This window comes from Haemorhous mexicanus, chromosome 5, assembly GCF_027477595.1.
Source record: "Haemorhous mexicanus isolate bHaeMex1 chromosome 5, bHaeMex1.pri, whole genome shotgun sequence".
Taxonomy (NCBI): Eukaryota; Metazoa; Chordata; class Aves; order Passeriformes; family Fringillidae; genus Haemorhous; species Haemorhous mexicanus.
Genome location: NC_082345.1, coordinates 14488264 through 14498069, shown reverse-complemented (window position 1 = coordinate 14498069; position 9806 = coordinate 14488264).

The window sequence follows — 9806 nt, the reverse complement described above, 5'->3', positions numbered from 1 at the left end:
ACTGGTTCTGTGGTCTCAGGAAAAATCACAGGATGTGACCATTTGATCCATCCTCTCTGCCAGCCATGCAGGCTGAGAAGGGTGGAGATAATAGCATCTTCGTACCAGCCTTATCCAAAGCACGGAGAGATCACACTGGGGGCAATTGGAGAAATTCAGAGAGACGAGAAGAATCAACATGCCTGATGTTTTAAATTTAGTGGAAAACAAAATATCTTATAGTATATCTTATAAAGTAATGGTGGATAAATGATGTAAAGGAGTAGAACACTAGAAAAGTTAGAGTAAAAACAGAAAAAAAAAAATCAAAGGACACCAAGTGCCATCTCCACTTTCTGTGGATGCCCATGTCAAAACATCCCCTGCACTACTTGTTATTTCTACCCTGAATCAGAAAGCCTTTATTTATGTGCTGGTCAGAGGTCATTGTGCCACAGGTGTGGAAAGATGACAGGAAACCCCTTGAAGAGAGGACTGGGGGTACAATTGGAGGAAACAGACGAGTCATATTCACATCCTAACAGAGGTGTAGTATATGATATAGATAATTCATGGTATATAAGTGTATAAAATTTTATAAAGATCCAGCATATGCTTCTGAATACCATAAGCCGAAGGCAGAGAGTTCTTTTCTATTCAAACAGTTCCCGGACATCGTCCAGATAAAATCAGGTTGTCTACTGCTCTGGCAGGAGCGAAGTCTATGCAAGTATTTCCTCCGGGACATCCAGATAGCATTGAGTCCGTTAACGTATGAATGAGACCTTCCTGGGCAATAAGTACCAATTTCCCAGGAATGCCAGACACTCAGGAGGGCCTGCACCTGGAGAGATTGCATCAAAACCAGCGACATCCCTGTTACATGTGAAAGAAGGCTACCCCGGGAAAGCTCAGACGAGCTATTTGGACTTCTGGACTAACTTCTGTATATGTTTGAATCTGTATAGTCCCAGTTATACATATGAAGGGACATACAGTAGTCTGCTGTCATTTCTGCCTCAGGCAGAATAAATGGTATATATGCCGGCTGTGAGAGGCAATCGGGGTGAACCGCGTCGGAGATGCTGACACTGTCAGATGAACCCAGGGTTCACCCAGCGCCGACTCCCGGGGTTGAGGCTGTCTTAGCTGTGGTGGTTTTCGCAATTCTATTTTTGTTGTTGATCTAATAGATGTTTATAAAATTTTTTTATAAAATTGGCTGCCGATCTGATAATTTACAACAGAGATGATAACAGTAGACAAAATAAAGGGTACAATACAGTGGCTGCTCCCTGGATGGAATGGGGCTAGCATGCTCAGAGACCTATTCCAGAGTGACTCCCAAACACACAATCTGCAACTGTGAGCACCTGCTGAGGGGGATGGGATGGAGGGTGGAGCAGTGTGGAGAAGCTGCGGCCAGGCGCTGTTGAAATCTTTGCAGGGAGGGAAAGTCTATGGTGAAATCAGTCTCCTTGGATGAACTTGGTTCATGATATAATTGTAATTTTAACACACACCTCCATCCCAAAGGTACAACCACTCCTCACTGGGCACACGCTCTATATTTTTTTAAACTGTGTCTTTAAAAGCAAAGCAAGAGAATTTTACACCAATCAATAACAAAGGTATGTATGACTAGAGTCACTCAAGCTCCACCTGAAGTGGTATAAGCTGAGCATGAGGGAAACTTAGGTATCAGTACTGAACTTGATTAATATCCATTTTACTGTTGGATATTTAGTTCCCGTTGACTTTATTTATAATATAACTATGATACCAAACTGAAACATACTGGATGATATCCAATTCTGGATGCAATCTGATTCTCTGCTTTTCATTTACCTTTATCTTCAACAGGGGACTGGAATTCAGATTTCTTTAGAAAGAGAGCAGTCAGTCTGAGTTTCCATACATAGTCAGTTTGCTGCTTTTTTATTAAAACCAAATTTAGACTGAACTTAACACTTCTCTGAACTGATTTATCTGACATGGAAAACTTCAGAATACTAAATCACTGATGGTCTCATTTTATATTAATAAGTGTAGGCAGATGTATTGGCATCTTATAGATACATGTCTCTGTGGTATAAAAACACAGAGAAAAAAGGCAAGACCTGACAGAGCTCTAAGTTAAATGGAGACAAGCTTGGTCAAGAAATGGGACTGAGTTCTCATATGAGAAAGAGGGACAGGAATTATAGGCCTAGAAGATAGGATCTGGTGATGGGATGTAAGGTAACTCAGAAAGCCATTTAGTCTGTTCCAGATGGCAAAGGCAGCATGGGAGAAGGAGCTCAGTGCCAACAGTGGCAAAACAAGCAGGGGAAACACAATATTTAAACATTTTTTCCTGAATTCTGTAAAAAGCCTCAATTCAAAAAGTGTAAGGGTTGCAAAGGTGTGTTCCTGAGGATAGGTAATGCCTGATTTAACGTTTCCCAGACAAATTAAATTTGTAAGTCTTACATGCACTGTAAAATCTTTCATTACAGGATAACATGTAGCTTTTTACATAGCACCTTCAGCCTTTCTGTGCACATGGATGGCATGCCATTAATGAGCAGTGAATCATTAGCCTGTTTTGTCCTCATTGCTAAGTGCATGGCCTCATGCCTCATTTACTATATCCTATTCAAACTGTGGCCTGAATACACAATTAGTAACATTCTCATAGGATCACCCATTTAATTTATTGCTATACTACTAATTGCTTCACAAACATTAAGTAATATCTCTAATCTCCTTGTAAGATCAGGTAATTTTTCTTATTTTTATGTTTTAGAATAGTGTGAGATGATGAAAGTCTGTTTTGGGTTTTTTGGTTTATTTTGGAAAAGCCTACATTTGTCTGTGGTGGATTCCTATGTGGGTCTCGTCTAGAAGAAATGACCCTTCACCATTTCCTTTTTCCATCCCTATGTGAAGCTGGAACCCTTTCCTCTTCAGGAATACCATGTCATTTGGCATGACAGTGACTCTCTACCTTGGATTATTTGGGGGCAAGTCTATCCCACTGGGCCATCTGCAGCCTGAGCTCTGACTAGGCACCGGGGTGAGAAAGTGAGCATCCACCTTTCCAAACTGTGAAAAGTGCCTATTATATGACTGGCTCTTCGCAAGTACTAAAATGAACACTATGTGGGTTATGTTAGAAAGTTATGCTCTATTCATTTCTTTTTAGCAGTGCGGTAAATACAGTTTTTAGGCTATAGCATAATATTAAAATAGAAACTATGTGATGTCAGATAATTTTTGTAACTAGCTCAAGGAATGGATAAAATAATCAAGAAATTCTTCGCACAGAGATAACAGCAACAAGACATCAAGACTACAAGAGAAGAATTACTGCCTCCTTATCGGGAAAAGCCAGACTTTGTGGGAATCAAGGCAATTGATTTACAACATGAGGGGGAAAGTTGACAATAAACAGAAAAATTCCTAGTTTGAAAGGAATGTTTGCATCATGTATGAGATATATGAATATGCAACAGGCTATTGCTTTTAAGGGTTAATCCTTTGTTAGCAGAATGTGTTTCTATGGCAGAGTGCCGGACACACACGGAGGTCTGTAATTCTTTGGTTTTTATTGTCATTTATTGTCCTAACTCTGATTGTCCAAATTCTTACTGCTCTAACTTTTATTACTATTTTTATAACTATTTTATTACTATTAAACTTTAAAAATTTTAAAGCAAGTGATTGGCATTTTTCACACAAACATACTGTTTGAGGAGAGAAGACAACTGTGCAGCCAGAGTCAGAGCACAGGTATATGGAGCTTCTTTTATCATGATCCTGCACATTCACGTGAGCCACCTCTACTTTTAGAAGTTGATATTTCATTGCTCCCTGTGAAGCTGAAATAAGCCGTTGCCATAACCAGCAGGAAATTTTTCCAACAGAAAATAACATCAAGCACATTTCTCAGTCCTCTGCCTTCCCAGAACCATCAGACACCAAATTTAGTAGAAGAGCTGCAAACAACTCTGTGATGATCTTCAGTAGATATATCAGCCTTGGTGTGGATAGAGCAAAAGTAGAAACCTGAGGATGTGAAAGAACAGGAAGAAGTGGAAGAAAAAGGGATGAAAGAAAAGCATGTGTTAATGGCAGCTAAATTAGTAGATCACAAAGTCTCTCTCACAACTATCTGCAGTTTCTATATATAGAAACATCCAGATTGAGAAAAACAAAAGACAACCTAAATACAACAGCCTACACCCAGAAAGAGACAAAAGAACAATGAGTTAATCAGCAGTTTTACCTAGGGACTCACAGAGGTGGGACAAAAGGAGGGACAAATGATTCACAGTCACTGACAACTTTTAAAAGGTGTTAAACGTGCATTCAGAAGCCAATCACAGGGCTGCCATTAAGAAGAACACCCAGAAGACACCATGAAAACTAAATAACTAGCTTCCCTAATTCTTTGTGGCCACAAATATTTTTGGACAGACCAGGTGCAGACACGCCTTCAAGCTTCCCAATAGGAAAGAATAAGTAAAACAATGAGAAGAATGCTTGTGCCTGAGTGATACCTGGTTTGCACAAAATAAAATTACTTTTCTTTCTCATGGTGCCTCTTGTCAAGGGTTGCTCCATCAGTTAAGATTTACAGAACAGTTCTACATGCTGAATGCCTCTCCACGACTCCCCTCCCACCAAGTGAAGCCTCAATGTGCAAATCAGCTGCACTGGCTAAGCAGCAGCATTCACAAGTGTGATTTCCTTGCAAAAATCATGTCTGATTTGAGCCCCAGGTTGGATCATGGAGAAGAATCAGCACACAGTGAAGGGTTTTGGGTGGGCATGGGCGTATGTCTCTGGCTCTTGTGTAGGGACACAGCTGCAAGCCAGCATGTGTGCATTGCTCAAGGAATGCTACACAGATTTCAAAAGATGATCTCAGCCATCCAGCATCTCTCCCTGTCCCTTATTTGGTCCTCTGTAATCACTGATAAGCTGTGTCGGTTGTCTCTACTTCTGCAGAAAGATGACATTCATCTCCACTCCCAGATGCCTGTGAAGTTTAGGTCATCAATCCACTGAGGCACCAGCTAAACTTCTTAGGTTGGGAAGGGGATTCTAAATACTAAAGCCTCCAAAGTCTTTACAAACAGTTGCTCCTCCCTCACCTGTTAATGACCTTGCAAACTCCTGTTGCATGTAACTATAGACACACCTTTAAATGTTTTATAAGGTTGTGGTAGACACCCATTCATCATTTATGGTCAAGCATAAAATATTTTTCAGGTAACTGTAACACTAGAAAGCGTTAACAACTGTCATTCACATTGCAAAATTCTTGTGTGTTATAAAAAAGTGGTAACATCAGCATAAGTAGCATTTTAATATTCAAAGCACTTTTAATAAGAACCAATCCATATAAGATCATTGTGACAGAGGTAGGCATTGAAAAGATTTCATTTTCATACAGCACTGCAAATAAAAGTCTAGGTTACAGCTTTATGCCATCAGGGCTGAAAATTTTCCTCACATGTGAATAAGTAGTACATACTGTAGTTGTATTTTCCTGTATATCATACTCTACCCTCCTTAGAGGTAAACGTTTAGTTAGGGCTTCATTAAATTCCTGCAGAACAGGCTACAATCAGACACAGCAACCAGATGATTGCCAGGCAAAATAAACTGCTTCACTGCATGGCTAGCTACAAATATAATACTTGGTCACAATCAACATTCCCAGAGAATTAGGTTATTTTCTATATCTAAAAACTAATCCTTTATTGTAAAACAGGTCCATGCCATCATAAACGAATAGAAAATAACAGTAAAATAAATAACAAAGGACTAGTTTATTTCCTCTGCTTCACTTAAGCAGTGTAAGGGGACACCAGTGAGAATGATAATCACAGCCAAAGACATTGCACAGTACAGCTGTAGCATTTGTCTAACAGTCTGAGAACACATTTGTCCATTAGGCCCAACACTCCTTAAATATTTTCTGTGGTGGCTAACAGTTGGCCTGGAGGCCTCACAGTTATAAATAATCCTAATTATTATTATATAACTAACATATAACTAATTACATAACTAGTAGTTATGTAACTCAACCATTCTAGGCTACTGGGAACGAGGGCAGCTATTGGCCAGTTAGCTGGGAGGCAGCTAATTCAGCCAATCAAGACTAAGCACACAGACTTTCGGTAACTATTTAAATGGAACTGAACTCAGTAAAAATTGACTATTGCTACACGAACTTTGTGTGTCATGTCGTGCCCGTTTCTACTGTGACAATATTCCAGCCCAATCAAGTCCCTCATCTGGTTCATTGCACAAATAACTGCTGGCACAGAGGGTGGAAAAGAGCAGCAGAAAATTGTGTGACAAAATACTGAAGGGTAAAGTGCTTCTTGTGCCCTCACCACTGGCAGTCAAAGAAGGCTGAAGCTACACAATGCAAACACTCTCATGGAGTTCATCCTCATGTCCTTTAAGAGCATGGTAGCCTAGTTTAGTGGTGGATTTGGCAGTGTTAAGTTTATGGCTGGACTTGATAATCTTAAAGGTCTTTTCCAATGTAAACAATTTGACAATTTTGTGATCTTTCGGTGATCTCTGTGGTGTCCTTCCTCAAGGTCACTAGGACGCTATATTTTAGGACTAAGCACTGAGAGGCCCGTGGCAGTACATTCAGGAGAAAGTCCAATCTTATGAAATGGTCAATAAAGTGTAAACACTAGGTGAGACAGCTGATCAAATAGTAAGTCCACATGTATTTAACAGCAATTTATCTGTAATGAGATAAAATAATACAGGAACAGCTTTAGAGCAGTAAATCAACACAACATAGCCGTCAACAAGCTTCTGTGTATGATAAATGCATACAAATCCCCAAACCTGCTCCTGATATTCAGACTTGAAGTGAAAAAGTCAGAGCTGTTTTTTTCCAATCCTGCATGTGGTTATAGTAACAATGACTTCAAAATGGACCTTTGTCTGACCAGGTATTGTGAAATGGTGGCTATCATTGTCCTTGACAGAACTGTGACCTGGCTGCAAGAGAAGGAATTATCCTCTTTGATTCCAAAACCATATGAAACCCAGTTGATGTTTTTTTGAGAGTTTGGAGACTCACCAACGTGACAGCTCCTGGCAAAGTTTAATAGACTCTTAGAATAATTTAGGTTGAGAAGGCCTCTAAGATCGTCAAATCCAATTCTTAACCTAACACTGCCAAGTTCACCAATAAACCATGTCCCTAAGTGCCAAGTCTACACATCTGCTAAATACCTCCAAGGATGGTTATTCTCTACTTTCACCTGGGCAGTCTTTCCAGCACTTGTCAACCCTTCTGGTGAAGAACTTTTTTCCTAATATTCAATCTAAACCTCCCCTGGTGCAACTTAAGGCCTTTTACTCTTTTCACTTGGCCTCTTTACCTGGGAGAAAAGGCCTACCTCCAAATCATTTCAGTTTCCTTTCAGGTGTTTGGAGAGAGCATTAAGGTCAGTTTTTTTGGCTAACACACCTCGTGCCTCATGTACATTGGGAGCTGTGTCCTTAGTTCAAAGAAAGACTATCTAAGAGGTGGGGTAGGAGGGACAGGAGGAGATAAAGGGCCATTACCCAACCATTATCACCTGCAGATTGCTGTCTCCTGCAGCCATTGTCTTGGCATGGTGACTGTCTGGCAGTTTAGTCAGAATCTGCTAAGTCATGGAAATGGCACAGACAAAACTTCCATGCTGGAAGGTATAAAAATGTGTGTTTAAGCAAAAAAGGTTTGGAAGCTGATCCAAGAGCAGTTGCACTGGGGCTGCTGTGGGGGGATTGTTCCTGGTGTGGTAGCAGGGATACCTGTGCAGCGACAGAGTAGGAAGGATGAGCATCTCCCCTCCCAATTAAGTAACTGTTCTGCACATTGGTGCATGAGTTGAGTTACAAGTTACAAGCTGTCAATTACAAGTTATAAATTAGAAACCTCATGACTAATGATGAATTAGTGAATTCACATGGCAGACTAGTCTGTGCAAAGGCAATTGAGCCCTTGTTTGTTGTATTTCTTCGTTTCTGTCCTGGATTGCCAAGCAAATTGTATTCTATTTGCCATCTGTATGCCAGTTGTCTTCTGTTAAGTGGGCAGTTTTTCCTTATCTCTTCCACAACCAATCCTCCCTCCAGAGAGGGAGAGACATCTGCTGATAACAGGCCATTGAATGTCACTGCATGACTGATAAGAACTATAGCATCCCATTGGGAGATGCTCCGCCCAGAAGGAAGAGCCAAGCATTCTACCCAGATATAATCTTGAGAGTCTGGAACACCAGCATGGTTTCTCCACTAGAATTCCCAGAGGAACAGCTACCTCTTCCACTGGATCTTCAGAGGAAGACGGACACTCTTCTACAGGCTCACTGCTCCAACAGAACCACACCTGACAGTCCAGGAGGACTGCAGCCACAATTCCAATTGGACTGCTACCAACACCCTGACCCGCAGGGTGTCAGGTTGTGTTCTGACTCTGTCAGTATTGTTTTAGTTTACTGCACTGTTTATTTTATTTTCTTCCCTAATAAAGAACTGTTATTCCTGCTCCCATATTTTTGCCTGAAAGCCCCTTAATTTAAAATTTATAGCAGTTTGGAGGGAGGGGGTTGACATTTTCCATTTCAGGGGAGGCTCCTGCCTTCCTTAGCAGACACCTGTCTTTCCAAACCAAAACACTTTCTTTCTCAATGAGCTTATAAAATAAAGCTTAATTTACAGAGTACAATACCCCATAAATCTGAAATACCCAAACAGACCATGACAGCTGTCCTCAAAAGTTAATTTGATTTCAATATGACTTGGTCTATTACAGCACAGAAGAGTCAATGAAAATTTGAGTTAATTAACTTCAACTTATTGTGAAAAAGTAAATAATTACAGAAACCCCAATAGCTGAAGCCTGATATGCACGAAAGTTTGCCCACAGCTAGACAGACGGGTGAGCCTGGGAAGCCATATTCACTATTTTGGTCACCTAAGATACCCCTACAACCAGAAAGACGCACACATTCATTATTTTCATTACATTAAATACCCTTGAAACCAAAGAATTACAGACCCCAAATAAACTTTATTTTAAAACCAGACTGAACAGAATATTTTGTTTTTTACTACACATCTGCCATCAAAGCCTGTAATATAATAATTTAAGTTTCACTGTATGGTTTCCTATGTGACATTAGCAAACTTCTATCACATTTTCCTAGAGACATCAAAACTTACACAGCACAGCTGCTTGTGGAGATTTTATATTTAATTATATCACTTTGTGCTTTATACAATTAGACTAGGGTGAGCCATCTCGATTAACCTCTTCCCCCGCCTTTTGTCTGTAACTGCTTCCCTTATGATCACAATAATTATCATTGCAACACACTGGGAGCACTTTTTAAAGGAGACTCGGTTCTTCATCTGTGATTTGTTTACAAGCATGGTCTCAGGCCATGCATTTGTAGAATATTGTATGGTCTTTCTCTTGGAATATAGTCTGCAAGTATTAGTGATTCCCTGTAAAATGCTTGAGAAAAATACCCTGAGTTTGAGCTAATTCAGTGAATTCTTCTGACTGTAATAAAAGGGGAGGAAACAGAACTGGGATCTGTCCCACTAGTACTCTGTCATGGAACAGACTTCTCCTACACCAAGCAGTCCCTGAGAGCTACCAGAGAAGGTTCAGATGCCAGGACAGGATGCTTTTCCTTTTAATGCTGTGTCTGTATCCCTGGTGGTTTATGACATTCCTTGTGACAGTTCTCAGCTTTGGACCAAATCAGCAGGTGCTGTGTTGCCAGAGAAAAAGAAGATTCTGG